We start from the raw sequence: 14735 nt of genomic DNA, 5'->3' as shown, positions 1-14735 counted from the left end.
TAGTAAGATCTGGGTGTTTTGAATTTTTCCCTAGTTTTTCTATTTTTGAAATATTCCATTTTTTAAATGTAAGCCTTTACTTTCTCCCTACTCAGTGTTAGGAAAGCTGTGCATTATCCCCCAGATCTAAGCCATTATTACTTGATAAGATCTCTTTTCAAATAAAACTTTGTTAATTTAGTTGTGATTTTTTTTTTGAAGCATCATGTGAAAACTAATTAGGTAGAATTATCTACTTTCAGACTGTTTTTTGTTTTTTCTTTTTTTCTCTTTAGCGCCACGCCCATGGCATACAGAGGTTCCTAGACTAGGGGTCAAATCAGAGTTGTAGCCACTGGCCTACACCACAGCCGTAGCAACGCAGGATCCAATCCGCATCTGTGACCTACAGCACAACTCCATGGCAACGCTGGATCCCCCACCCACTGAGCAAGGCCAGGGCTCAAACCCGTGTCCTCATGGATACTAGTCGGATTCGTTTCCACTGCGCCACACCAGGAACTCCTAGACTGTTTTTTTTTTTTTTTTTAATTAACTGATATTTCATATTCAACTTTAAGTAAAATGATTTAAAATGCCTTTAGCAATTCTTAAGTTCAGATTGTTTAATATGAAATTTTGCTTAAAAATTTTTATATATTCCCAGGCAAAATTGAAGAAGTAGTTCTGGAAGCTAGGACTGTTGAGAGAAACACAAAACCTTATAGGAAGGATGAGAATTCAATCAATGGAATGCCAAATATCACCGTAGAAATTAGAGAACATATTCAGGTATTTGGGACGCTCATCTCACTACTTTGGGAACATTTTAAGGACATTAGAATTATTTATTGAATGGTTTTATATGATTTTTTTCAAGCTAAATGAAAGTAAAATTGTTAAACAAGCTGGAGTTACCACAAAAGGACCCAATGAATACATTCAAGAAATAGAATTTGAAAACTTGTCTCCAGGAAGTGTTATTATATTCCGGTATGTTAATTAGAATTCAAATTGTTGACTTTACTTACATTTAAAATAGTTTACATATCCTGTTATTTTTGAATAAATTACTCCTGAAAATCAACCATATTTTAATTAATGTTTTCAGAGTTAGTCTTGATCCACATGCACAAGTCGCCGTTGGAATTCTCCGAAATCATCTAACACAGTTCAGTCCTCACTTTAAATCTGGGAGTCTTGCTGTTGACAATGCAGATCCTATATTGAAAATTCCTTTTGCTTCGTAAGTATGCTTCAGTTTGTGGAGATTTGCTACTTTAATAACTGATAAGTTACCACGAGCCTGATGTCAGCAGTTTTAAGTGCCCTCTCTGTCCTTTTTACTCGAAGGATAGTCCAAGGACCGACAGTATTGACATCACTTATCGTTAACACTTTGCTGTTTCTTTATCATCTGTGCACATGTGTGCATGCGTGCTCTTTCACTCACACACTCTCTAGAGAGATCGATAGATCAGTAGACATACATGCATGTATATTTACACGCATAGGTATATGTACGTTATCTATATATGTACATATCTCTACACAAACACACAATTTTTCTGAACCATTTGAGACAAGGTAGCAAAAATCATACTCTGCCACACCCTTTTTTTTGAGTGTGTGTGTGTCTTTTTAGGGCCGTACTCACGACATATGAAAGTTCCCAGGCTAGGAGTCTAATCAGAGCTATAGCTGCTAGCATACACCACAGCCACAGCAATGCCAGATCCCAGCCACGTCTGCAACCTACACCACAGCTCATGTCAATGCCAGGTCCTTTAACCGACTGAGCGAGGCTAGAGATCAGACATGGGGGATACCAGTCGAATTCTTAACCCTCTGAGCCTCAACGGAAACTCCTACCACATCCATTTTTTAATGCCAAAGTGTTATTCTAACATATGTCTGTACCATAATTTATTTAATGTCTCCATTTTTTGAAATATTGAACTACCGTTATCATCCAGCAATCCCACTCCTGGGCATATATCTGGACAAAACTTTCATTCAAAAGGATATGTGCATCAGTCACCATTTTAGGATATCTAAATTACTCCCAATTATTCACCATTATGGATGTCTTTGTACATTCCTCTTTGCATAAACTCTTAGTTATTCCCTTATCAGTCCCTTGTGAGGTGGCACTGTATAGTACTGGAGAGTATGGGTTTTGAAATTTCTTAACTCCAGCTTCATCACTCTCAGTATGATCTTAGACCCGTTATTTAGACTTTCTTGTTCTTTTTTTGTTTTTGTTTTTTTTTTTTGTCTTTTTGCTATTTCTTTGGGCCGCTCCCGTGGCATATGGAGGTTCCCAGGCTAGGGGTCCAATCGGAGCTGTAGCCACCGGCCTATGCGCCAGAGCCACAGCAACACGGGATCCGAGCCGCGTCTGCAACCTACACCACAGCTCACGGCAACGCCGGATCATTAACCCACTGAGCAAGGGCAGGGACCGAACCCGCAACCTCAAGGTTCCTAGTCGGGTTCGTTAACCACAGCGCCACGACGGGAACTCCTATTTAGACTTTCTTAATCTCAGTTTCTTCATCTGGAATATGGGTTATAATAGTTCCTACCATTTAGATTTTTAAAGATTTAATAGAATAATGTATGTAAAGCACTTAACACAATTCATGGCACATAATAAATGCTTGATATATGTTTGATATGAGTACTGGGATAATTTCCAGGAATGGAATTTCTGAGTTAGACTGTTCATATATTTGAGGCTTTTGATATGGCCAGATCCCCTCCAGAAAGACTGTAGTAACTAATATTTTCAGCTTTATGTAAAAGAATCGAGTATCCCCCATCTCTACCAATACTGAGTATATATTATCATAATGTAATATTTAAGAGCATAGAAAATAGGACCAGACTACCTCAGTTTGAATCCAGTTTCAGACTTAACTGAAGACCTTGGGCAAGTTCCCTAAGAGATAGAATTAGAGTGACTCTCAGAACACTGTTTGACATGTAGTAAGTGATCAATTAGTATTAACTATTACTAGTCCAATTAGTAAATATAAAATACTTAAAATGATAATTTATTTTAAATATTAATTGAGCTAATTTTTTAGTTCATCAACCATTTGTATTTATGTGGTGAAATGTCATTTTACATGCTAATCCATTTTTCTGTTGTGTTCAATTGTTTTTGTTGTTTTATAAGAGCTTTTAGTAAGGATATTGATTCAAAAAAAAGTCTTATCATAAAGCAGTGTTGTATTTCTGTGGAATGTTGTAAAATGCACATTCCTCATTGGAACTACTCAGATTATCTTGGGGCCAAGAAATCTGCATTTCAATAAACTTTCCAGATGATTCTTATGCAAGAAGTTCACTGGCTCCCTGTTGAAATGTACTGCACTATGATGGAGTTGGTTCTGAGGCTGCTGATAGATTTGACTCAATCTTGACTCACATTGGAGGATAGACTTGTGGTTGCCAAGGGGGAGGGTGGGGGTTGGACTGGGAGTTTGGGGTTAATAGATTCAAACTACTGCATTTGGGGTGAATAAGCACTGAGATCCTGCTGTGTAGCACAGGGAACGGTATCCAGTCACTTGCGATGGAACATGATGGAGGATGATGTGAAAAGAGGAATGTGTATGTAGGTATGACTGGGCCACTTTGCTGTACAGTAGAAATGGACAGAACACTGTAAACCAACTACAATGGAAAACTTAAATCACATAAACTTAAAATAAAATCTTGACTCACAAATTGCAGAGCAGGGGTCAGTCCAACCTGTGAGGAGGGAGGCTGGCAGAGACAGAGGGAATGAAGCACAGCTGACAACTTTCTAAGTTGAGACAGAACTGAAAGAGAAAGAAGGGAGCACATTCAGTTGTGCTCACATTCAGTTACATTCAGTTGTGCTCACTCACACTGTCCCACTGCTGGGAACCTCCATGTGCCATGAGTGCGGCCCTAAAAAGCAAAAATAAAAAATAAAAACACAAATTCATAAGATAAAGGATAGAGCAACCAAAAGATTTTTCCAACGTAGTTCTAATTAATAAAATTTGGCACGCAGTTATTTCCTTGGCTTGGAAGAAATGTTACTTCTAGCTGAATTTTTAACGTTTGTCCTTTATTTTTATAATATATATATATAGTTCATAATGTATAGTATAATGCTGAGTTCCTACAACATACATTGCCAAGACATTTTATGATTCAATTCAGATTTTCTTCTTTATGTTGATCGAGAACAAATGAAATTTTAGTATATTTAACCAGTTTTCTTTACTTTCCCATTTTTAGTATTGCCTCTAAATTAACTTTGGCTGAGCTGAATCAGGTACTTTACCGATGTGAATCAGAAGAACAAGAAGATGGTGGAGGGTGTTATAACATACCAAACTGGTCACCTCTTAAATACGCAGGTCTTCAAGGTAAGCAGGTATAAGGATGGTGACACTTAGGGGGGTTATTTTTTTTTAGGGTCATATGGTGTCTTCCTTATAGAAAGAAGAGTATTGGCTCAGAGTTTAACTACTTGGGTTCAAATTATGGCTCTGCCACCTACTCATTGATTGGCCTCTGGCAAGTAACTTAAATTCTCCATGCCCCAAATGTGAATACTATTGTCTAATTCATAGACTTTTATGAGGATGAAATGAGATAATTCACTTGGGCCCTAAATGGGACTAGGTAGTGAATATATGCATCTTCCTTTTTCATCAAATTGGAAACATCTTTGTTGCATTCTTATTTATCCTACAAAGAGAACTTTTAGTAAAATATTATGTAGAGTATTATAAATATTTAACTATCAGTTTAATTCATTTGGTTGATAATATTTTCTTAGATTTTTATCGAGGAAATTTGGGGAGTTCCCATTGTGGCTCAGCAGGTTAAGGACCCAGTGGTATCTCTGTGAGGATGCAGTTTCAATCCCTGGCCTCACTCAGTGGATTACAGATCCAGTATTGCCACAAGATGCAGTATAGGTTGCAGATGCCGCTCAGATCTAGTGTTGCCATGGCTGTGGTGTAGGCTGCAATTGCAGCCTCAATTCAACCCCTGGCCGGTGAACCTCTATATGCTGCAGGTGCAGCTATAAAAAGGAGGAAAAAAGGGAAATTAGGTTTATGGCACATGTATTTCTGGTTCATATAGTTTCCCACTTATCAAGCCTCCTTTTCAACTCCTTATTTCTCTGTCCATCTATCCTATCTTTAAAGACCAATTCAGTTCTTATACCTTCTGCAAATCCTTCCTTAACTGTTGCTTTCACAGTCATTTCTTTGTCCTCCAGATACCCACTGCACTTACCTACTCTATCTCTTATTGGCCTTTGAAATTTATTGCCTTATTTTAGTAGTTAGTGTAGTATTTTTCATGAATCTTTATTATTGTAGTCAAGAAACAGGCTTTAGAACCACATTTCAGGGGTTGCACTGACCAGCTGTATAACTGTGTCATAAACTCCCTGTGGCTCAGTTTTCCCATCCGTAAAGTGGAGATAAAAAGAGTACCTACCACAAGGGGTTAACATTGGGATTAAATGAGTTAATACATGTAAAATATTTAGACAATGCCTAGTTCATAGTAAGTATTCTGTGATTATTAGCTTTAAAACTCCACTAAGTAGACTGTTCTTTGAGAAAGAATAGTGTTCACCTTTTCGAGGAATCCTTGTTTTTAGCTTTCATACCTTCTACAAAACCAAGCACTTAAGAAGCGCTCAGTGGAGTTCCCGTTGTGGCTCAGTGGTTAACGAATCCGACTAAGAACCATGAGGTCGCAGGTTCAATTCCTGGCCTCGCTCTTTGGGTTAAGGATCCGACGTTGACGTGAGCTGTGGTGTAGGTTGCAGACGCAGCTTAGATCCCGTGTTGCTGTGGCTGTGGTGTAGGCCAGACGCTACAGCTCTGATTCCACCCCTAGCCTGGGAATCTCCATATGCCGTAGAAGTAGCCCTAGAAATGGCAAAAAGACCGAAAAAAAAAAAGAAGCACTCAATAAAATTTTTTTAAGATTTTGGGGGCTCATGACTTTTTTTTTTTTCTAAAATACTCTCATTTTCAACACAATGTTTTGTGCTGTGAATAAATAATAAAGAAATGCGTTTGTTTCCAGTCTTAAATAGATGGCTCTAGTTTCCCTCTAAGCTGTTAATTAAGATCCTTCTTCTACATAACTAAAAAGACCTTACTTTTGTGAACTTCTTTCCTGGGCTTTGTTTTTTAAAGTTAGGTCTAGTTCTTTACTAATTCTCTTTACCTTCTCATGAAATGATCTTTCTCATTCTTTCGAAGTATAATTGCCCTGACCTGATTTATTTTCTACTCTATACCAGTCCCTTTTCTCTCTGGCAGTTGAATATTTCCTGCAGTCACCTTGTATTTCCAGCAGGCTATTCATAGCAACCTCAGATTAAATCGTACTTAACTATTTCACTGACTTTGCTCTCCTCTCACCAGAATGCCCCTCTCCCACTGCCTGTGACAATATAGACTCAGTCATGTTGGAATCCAGCTTTGGATCTGCCCCTTTCATCCTCAACATTCAATCAATATTTATGGCTTCCAGATTTTATTTTTTCTGTATTCTCTGCTGACATACCATTTCCTTTTTATTTCCACAGTTATCATCCTATTCTACGACCAGGTCCCATCTACAAAACCAACTAGCCCGTTTTCCAACCTCTTGCTACTGTCTCTTCCACAAATCATACCATCCCCTTGGTCATCGTCAGATCTCTCTTCTAAAACACTGCTCTGTCATGTCACTCCATTATTCCATTTGCTCAGTAAATGGAACCAACATTTACTGGGCAGTATTTATCTTCCCTGAAAATAGTAGGGCCTATATAGAATATTATTTTATACTGTCTTGTTTTCTAGGGTTTTTTTTAAGTTTTAAACTTCATTTCCCAAAGAAGATTATAGGCTTTCTGAGGTAAAGAGCAGTATCTTAAGTTTATATATTTTTTAATTTCTCAAAACATTCTATATACATAATAAAATTAAATTCTAACTAATTAAATAAATTCATTTGAAATGAAGTCAGTGAAGCCAATATAATTTTTCAAAATGGAAATGACTACTTTATTGAGTAATGAAAGACGTACTGTTGCTCTGTCACTGAAATAATGGAATCCACTATATATGCCTAGGAATTCTAATGCTTCTATTTGAATATTACCCGAGCATATGCTTGTATAGCTCATTTTAATAATTTATCTAGTTCCAAGTACCTCCCATTATATGTCAGAGGTCCTTTCCAAAACTGACTTTATCCTTCTTGTCATCATGGGTGCTCTTCCTATCTCTGAAACCAGCTCTATGATTTTCTTAAAATCTTGTCTGAGCGTCAGTGAATCCACCCTTTTCATTCTGTGTGTGTGTGTGTGTGTTTTAGGGCTGCACCCACAGCATATGTAGGTTCCCAGGCTAGGGGTTGAATCGGAGCTTGTACCCACTGGCCTGCACCATGGCCACAGCAACGCCAGATCGTTTAACCCACTGAGGGAGGCCAGGGATCAAACCCGCATCCTCATGGACACTAGTCAGATTTGTTACCACTGAGCCATGACAGGAACTCCCTGAATCCACCACTTTTCAACAGTGAAAAGACACATCATTTTTCTTCCACTAGATGCCTTAGGGCAGGGGAGCTATGCCAGTTGCCCTTGAGTACTGTAACATTAAAATTCAGAAGAGCAAGACCAACAACCCCAGCAGACAGGAATCTTGGAAAACCCGGCGTAGCTCCTGTGACAGCAGTCCCCTTCAATGTGCCTGGTATCTTGGTTGCCAGGGTTGCCACAGTCACCTCCAGCCATGGGAAGTGCCACGGAGGACAGCACCACTCTCGTGTCTACCTCTGTGTGTGTTCACCCCAAATCACTGGAGACTAGCGACAGCCCAGGCTGTGAGCACAAATTCCCTCTGCCAGTGATGCACGTGATACGATATTTCTCTAAATTTTCAGGATTAATGTCCGTAATGGCGGAAATAAGACCACGGAATGACTTGGGGCATCCCTTTTGTGATAATTTGCGATCTGGAGATTGGATGATTGACTATGTCAGCAATCGGCTTATTTCACGATCAGGAACTATTGCTGAAGTAAGTAAAGCTATATTCTACTCCAAAAAAGTGGGGGAGGGGCCACAATAAGAACTATATTAACATGTCATATACAATATTTACATCGTTTTCTAACCTGAAACATTGTTTTCTAACCTGAAACATTTTCCTCCTTTTTCATCATCTTTCACTTCTAACAAATGAGAATCTGGTTGGTAGATAACTAGATAGTAGAGTTGCATGTTTGGATTTAGCTCTTAAAATGCACCCAGCCTGTAAGCACACCAAATTAACTTCCAAAATTATCTTTATAACAGGTTGGTAAATGGCTGCAGGCCATGTTCTTCTACCTGAAGCAGATCCCACGTTACCTCATCCCATGTTATTTTGATGCCATATTAATTGGTGCATACACCACTCTTCTGGATACAGCATGGAAACAGATGTCAAGGTACACCCAGCAAAGCTTGAGTGTTTGGGCATGTTTGTGTAGAAGCCATATACAGAGTCAGTTTATAAACCCTCTTAAAAGACCAAGAAGTGAGGCATCGTCATACCCATATAGAGCTGAAAAAAACTGATAAGTGGATAGAAAATGTATTAGCATCCTTTAATCCGGAACATATAAAAACAAACCTAGATAGTAAAATCTGTTCTATAAAGCTGAAAAACATGCCAGTGGGGGAATTTGTTTTATATTATCTGTTTCTATTTATTCCTTGACTTGTTAAGTTAGTGGATACAATTTTTTGTTTGTTTGCTTGTTTGTTTGTTGGGGTTTTTTTTGTCCTTTTTCTATTTCTTTCGGCCACTCCCACGGCATATGGAGGTTCCCAGGCTAGGGGTCGAATCGGAGCTGTAGCTGCTGGCCTACGCCAGAGCCACAGCAATGCAGGATCCGAGCCGCGTCTGCGACCTACACCACAGCTCACGGCAACGCCAGATCATTAACCCACTGAGCAAGGGCAGGGACCGAACCCGCAACCTCATGGTTCCCAGTCAGATTCGTTAATCACTGCGCCACAACGGGAACTCCTGGATACAATTTTTTTTAATCAACCCACACTATTCACTATTCTAATTTTTAAGGGAAAACTATTCTGCTGTTATTATAAATGACATTTGCCTTTATTGGTGAATTTCCCTAAAATGAAACCACATGTCAGAATGTACCAGCAAAGACCTACCAAATTGATCTGGGCATAATTTCAGAAACAGCAAAATTTCACCCTTACCATTTGTTTTACAGCAGGCCTTTTTTTTTTTAAATTACTCAATGAATTTATTACTTTTGTAGTTGTACAATGATACAGCAGGCCTTTTAAAGCCAGCTAGAATACTGGGTAAAATGAAAGCAGTTCTAAAATCTTATCCAAATTGGGAGTTCCCGTCGTGGCGCAGTGATTAACGAATCGACTGGGAACCATGAGGTTGTGGGTTCGGTCCCTGCCCTAGCTCAGTGGGTTAACGATCCGGCGATGCCGTGAGCTGTGGTGTAGGTTGCAGATGCGGCTTGGATCGCACGTTGCTGTGGCTCTGGCGTAGGCCAGCAGCTACAGCTCCGATTCGACCCCTAGCCTGGGAACCTCCATATGCCACAGAAGCGGCCCAAAGAAATAGCAAAAAAGAAAAACAAACAAACAAAAAAAATAAATAAATAAAAATAAAAAAAATAAAATAAAATCTTATCCAAATTGAAATTTTTTTTCAGCTGGTAGTACCATTGTTATACATTTGTATAGAGAGATTTTTTTGAAGGGAAGAAACCAAGTGAAATAATACTGCTAAAAATTTTTGAATCAATGAATATAAAATTTCAGTTATGCCAGATGAATAGGTTTTGAGATCTGCTGTACAACAGTGTGGCTGTAAATAACAATATTGTATTGTACTCAAAAATCTCTTTTAAAAAAATTTTTTTTTAATTTTAAAAATCTGTTAAAGAAGGTAGATCTCAGGTGTTCTTACCACAGTAAAAATTTTAACTAAATAAATGAATAATGAAAGTATTGTATTTCTACACTATTTTTTTTTTTTTGTCTTTTTGTCTTTTGTTGTTGTTGTTGTTATTGCTATTTCTTGGGCCGCTCCCGCGGCATATGGAGGTTCCCAGGCTAGGGGTTGAATCAGAGCTATAGCCCCCGGCCTACGCCAGAGGCACAGCAACACAGGATCCGAGCCGCGTCTGCAACCTACACCACAGCTCACGGCAACGCCGGATCGTTAACCCACTGAGCTAGGGCAGGGACCAAACCCGCAACCTCATGGTTCCTAGTCGGATTCGTCAACCACTGCGCCATGACGGGAACTCCTACACTATTTTTTTTTAACTTCAAGATCCTTTCATTTATTAAGTGGTGGAAGATTAATTTTAAATTGCAAAGTCAGTAACTAGAGTAGGTGGTTTTTTGCGCAAATGAAACATCCTGATAAGATTAGGTTATCACAGTTTGGTATAAACAGACACACACATTTGGCCATTTGTTCTTTTCAGTCAGTAATGTGTCCTAGAACTCCTTCTCTCTGAGTGCTGCATAGCGTTGCTTAGTTTACCCAGGCTGCTTCTGTTGGGGACTTTTACATGAACATTTTCAGTTATAATAGATTTTGCCAAGTTACCTTTCAACATCTCTGTACTGATATACTCTGCAGGGTGGGACAGAACTAGTTAATCCCTATAACCTTCTTCTTGATAGCTATATAGTATTCCATTATATGTATGTATCATAATTTATCTAAACATTCCTCCATCAATTTGTATCATTTCCAAGCCTTTTGCTATAATAAGCCTGAGGCAGTGAACATCCACTTTGCTTCTATCTACACATAATATTTTGAATTCCATCACTTTATTGCAGCTTTGTTCAGAATGGTTCTACCTTTGTGAAACACCTTTCACTGGGTTCAGTCCAAATGTGTGGAGTAGGAAGATTCCCTTCTCTGCCACTTCTTTCCCCTTCACTTACGGATGTACCATACAGGCTGAATGAGATCACAAGAGAGAAGGAGCAATGTTGTGTGTCACTGGCTGCAGGTAAGAAATCATAGATAAGGTTAAAGGTGTGAGCCTATTATTCAAAGAAGAACATTATGAGGAAATGATTACTTAAAAAGACTCATGTTATCCAAGATTTTATGGCATTGCTTAGTAAAATTTCATAGGTATCCGCTTGTAAAAATAATAGCTGCTCACTATCTCATTTTCACAGTACACCTTTTTTTTTTTTGTGGCCAGTTAATCCTTTTCTTCTGCATGTTTCTGTTTTTTCCAACTCTTGACATTTTGCATTTCTTAATCAAATTTGTTTTACCACCCTTTTCCCATTACATTACATTCTTTTTCCCAGTTTCAAAAATTAACCCAACTGAGTAATTACCAAGAGATCACATAAAGGTCCTCTACAAGTTACAGAACACGAAACAAATGTTAAATAATTTTTATGTGTCTAAATGCCACCAAATGCTTTCAGCCCAATCGGTATCTTTAACTACAAGCAGATTTAAAACCCAAATCAAGTAACAGATCTAAATACAAGCAAAATAAACTTTTGTTTTCTTTTTAATAAATCTCAAGCTATTTCTAGAAAGTGTTTAATATTTGAGGTCACTGAAGTTTAGAACTTTTCAAGCTAAACTGAAAAATACAGGATGAAAGTAATATGTTTGTTTCCCCTTAAATTTGCATCTGCTCAAAGAGAAAAGACTTAGTGGGACTCAACAACTAAATGAATTTCTAAATCGTTTAATTTAGAGGTTCATATAAACTGTCTGCATGTTTTAATTATATAATTGAGTTTTAGGTTTTAACTCCACCATTTGATCTTCTTTTGGTGTTTTCCCCTGTGAATCCAAGCAGATGGTCTTAAAACTGAACAGGGCCATTGTGAAAAAAATTGATAAACAGTATTTGATTTTAAAGCCTATTGTTTAGAAACCCATTACATAAAATAGTGATCTCAACATTTTCGATTATTCACTGCTGTTGTTAAGCACTCTCAAGATAAATATGCTAGTATCCTGATATCATCAATAATATACTGATGTAAGTTACGATACTTGTTATGCTTACACATCAGGTGCAATATAAAACAAAAAATGGAAACTAAAAAGACAAGTTGATAAATATAAATACAAGTTTTGATGTTCTCTTCTAGCATCCTAAGGGAGAGTTTTGTATATTCCATACTAACAAAATCTGAAGACAGATTTTGGGGGGGTTCATTTTTAAATGAATACAAAGACCAAAAATACCTTCTTTTGGTGATAGTGGTACAAAAATACATATTAATTATAAGCTTTTCTAATAACTGAAAAGGTAGAGATCACTCAGAGGATGTCTGGTCTATAGGCCGTGTACTCTTAGAGGTCAAAAAGTTAGTACAAACATTTCTGCACGTCATTGCTAGAGATTTTATAGTTTGGACTTTTTAACTGCTTGTATTTTAGGGCATACCAACTCAAACGCACCCTTGACCCCTACATCTATGCTTATATTTTATGCAAGGTCTTAAATGCAGTACCAGGAAGTCTTTGCAGCACAGAGTGCTGTGTATGTATATATTAGCCGCCGTCATCACCATCATCAGAATTCTCATCAACTATGTATAAGCTGTATATGTCAGCAACATGTAAACAGTACACAAAGGGTTGAGGGAAATTTTGTACCATTATATGGGAGACAATGTAAAAAGAAATGTCTAATGTTTCCTTTAGCTCTGTTCTTTCCTAACTGGAGAACAGAATGTCTTTTTCCAAGGTGAAAACTCAATAGGTAGACACTTAAATTGTGAAGCATTACCAAAAAAAATTGTTTATCTTAGTCAAATTCTTTCACCTCTCAATTTACCTTTCATAATCAATCTTTTATTTCATTCATTCAATGAATTTTACCATGATATGTTATGTCCCAGTTATAGTTTTCAGTGACATGCTTTGGTAAAACAAGGCAGGTGAGGTTCCTGTTATCATGGGTCTTATTTTTCTCCTGGGGAAAGACCTTCACTCAACAAACCAGGAAACAAGTAAGATAATGTCAAATACTGTTAAGTGCCTAGCAAATAGTTATGAATGAATGCTGTGAACATTTTATTTATGTCCTCAGTTTTCTCTTCCTAAGTATTTGTTAAATACATTTATTCTTTAGCATAGTTGTTGAGTGAAATGCTAGTTTCCTTTTCTTTCCTACTGATTATTGTTTTTAGTGCAAATACAGATAACAGTTGAATTTCTTTTCATGTTTATAAGAAACCGAACTCAATCTAAAAATAAAATTTTAGATTTTATCCATCACTGTTTTATTTCATGCATAAAGGCTCTAGTTATCTAGGATGTTCAAGTTATTAGGCATCTAAAAATCCTTGTTTTCATCTGTAAAAACTGTTTCTGGCTTACAAACTGTATAGCACTTTTAAGTTGTTTTAAAGTAATGGGAAATTTGGTAATAAAGTAACTCTAGAGTGATAGATTAATAAACATTTAATTATGTAATATTAAGGTAATCATCTCATTTAGGTTAATCTGTTGCCTTCAAATTGCAGGTAGGACCTTTTAAAATTTATCATTATTTTAATAATCAAACAGTTTTATATTAATTTTTCTTTATGTATTCAATATTTGACCTCTGATTTTAATCTATTTATTTTATTTTATTGTCATTTTTGGCCACCCCACAGCGTATGGAGCTCCTGGTCCAGGGCTCAGATCCAAGCTGCCATTGTGACCCAAGTGGCAACGCCAAATCCCTAACCCACTGTGCCGGCCAAGCATCAAACTCATGTCCTAGAGCTCCCAAGACACCAACAATCCCACTGAGCCACAGTGGCAGCTCTGTAACTTTTAATTTATTAAAAGGAAGTTTGTCTGTGTTTAAAGACACACACATTTGAACCAATTCAGAGAAGCATCCTTCTCTAGCACTAGTTCTCTATCTCTTTCAGGTGATAGATTCCATTAAGAATCAGATATGACTATGGAACTTCATCGCATAAATTTTGATTTAAGTATAGCCATACATTTTGCAGATAATTGAAGAGCATTTGAAGGCGGTTTATAGCTCATCCTTGACCCCTGAGTTCTGAGTGACTCATCTATAGTAATAGAGCTCACAGGCTTGAGTATAGGAAGATTAATACATCACTGTGTTGTGCTTTCTGCTAGGTTTACCTCATTTTTCTTCTGGCATTTTCCGCTGCTGGGGAAGGGATACTTTTATTGCACTTAGAGGGCTACTGCTGATTACTGGACGCTATTTGGAAGCCAGGTAGGAGAAAGTCTAAGAAGTTGCAGTGCACAATTATGTATAAATGTTTTTCACATGCTTTTCAAACTTTTCTCATACATCTTTACTCAACCTTTGGGAGGTATGTTTTCCTTAGGTGTGCTTTTTATTTTATTTTATGTTCATTTAATAGGATCATAGAATTTCAGAGTAAAAATCTTTGAAGTTACTAAATTCTAGTCCTTGATGTTACAGATCAGGTTATCTTCAGCATTTGCTACGTTATTTCAAATAAAACTAAAAATGTATAATCATGTTTGTAATATCACTCAACAAAGAATAGTTTCTATGCCTGAATTAAGTATAAAAACTCAGAAAGTTTGCCATTTTTTTTTCGTCCTTCTATAATGAAGGCATTGCTGCCTCTGTGATGGAGTCCTTTAGAAAAAAATCACAATATCATGTTTTCTTCTTTTCGTTGT

At 37.3% G+C, this 14735-nt stretch overlaps 1 non-coding gene across 4 annotated transcripts in view; it reads left to right on the top strand.

Moving 5' to 3' along the window:
• Positions 1-14735, top strand: part of AGL — an 83076-nt gene that overhangs the window by 38392 nt on the left and 29949 nt on the right. For all 4 annotated transcript variants that reach the window (XR_002343732.1, XR_002343731.1, XR_002343734.1 and 1 more), the window contains exons 18-25: positions 647-771; positions 860-972; positions 1091-1225; positions 4261-4391; positions 7939-8075; positions 8354-8487; positions 10895-11070; positions 14193-14295. This is a non-coding gene — a transcript (amylo-alpha-1, 6-glucosidase, 4-alpha-glucanotransferase). The remainder of the gene's footprint in view (positions 1-646; positions 772-859; positions 973-1090; positions 1226-4260; positions 4392-7938; positions 8076-8353; positions 8488-10894; positions 11071-14192; positions 14296-14735) is intronic.

The sequence above is a fragment of the Sus scrofa genome, chromosome 4 (genome assembly GCF_000003025.6).
Source record: "Sus scrofa isolate TJ Tabasco breed Duroc chromosome 4, Sscrofa11.1, whole genome shotgun sequence".
NCBI lineage: Eukaryota > Metazoa > Chordata > Mammalia > Artiodactyla > Suidae > Sus > Sus scrofa.
Note: the sequence above shows the minus strand (reverse complement) of the source record. Positions and strands in the feature narration are given on the sequence as shown.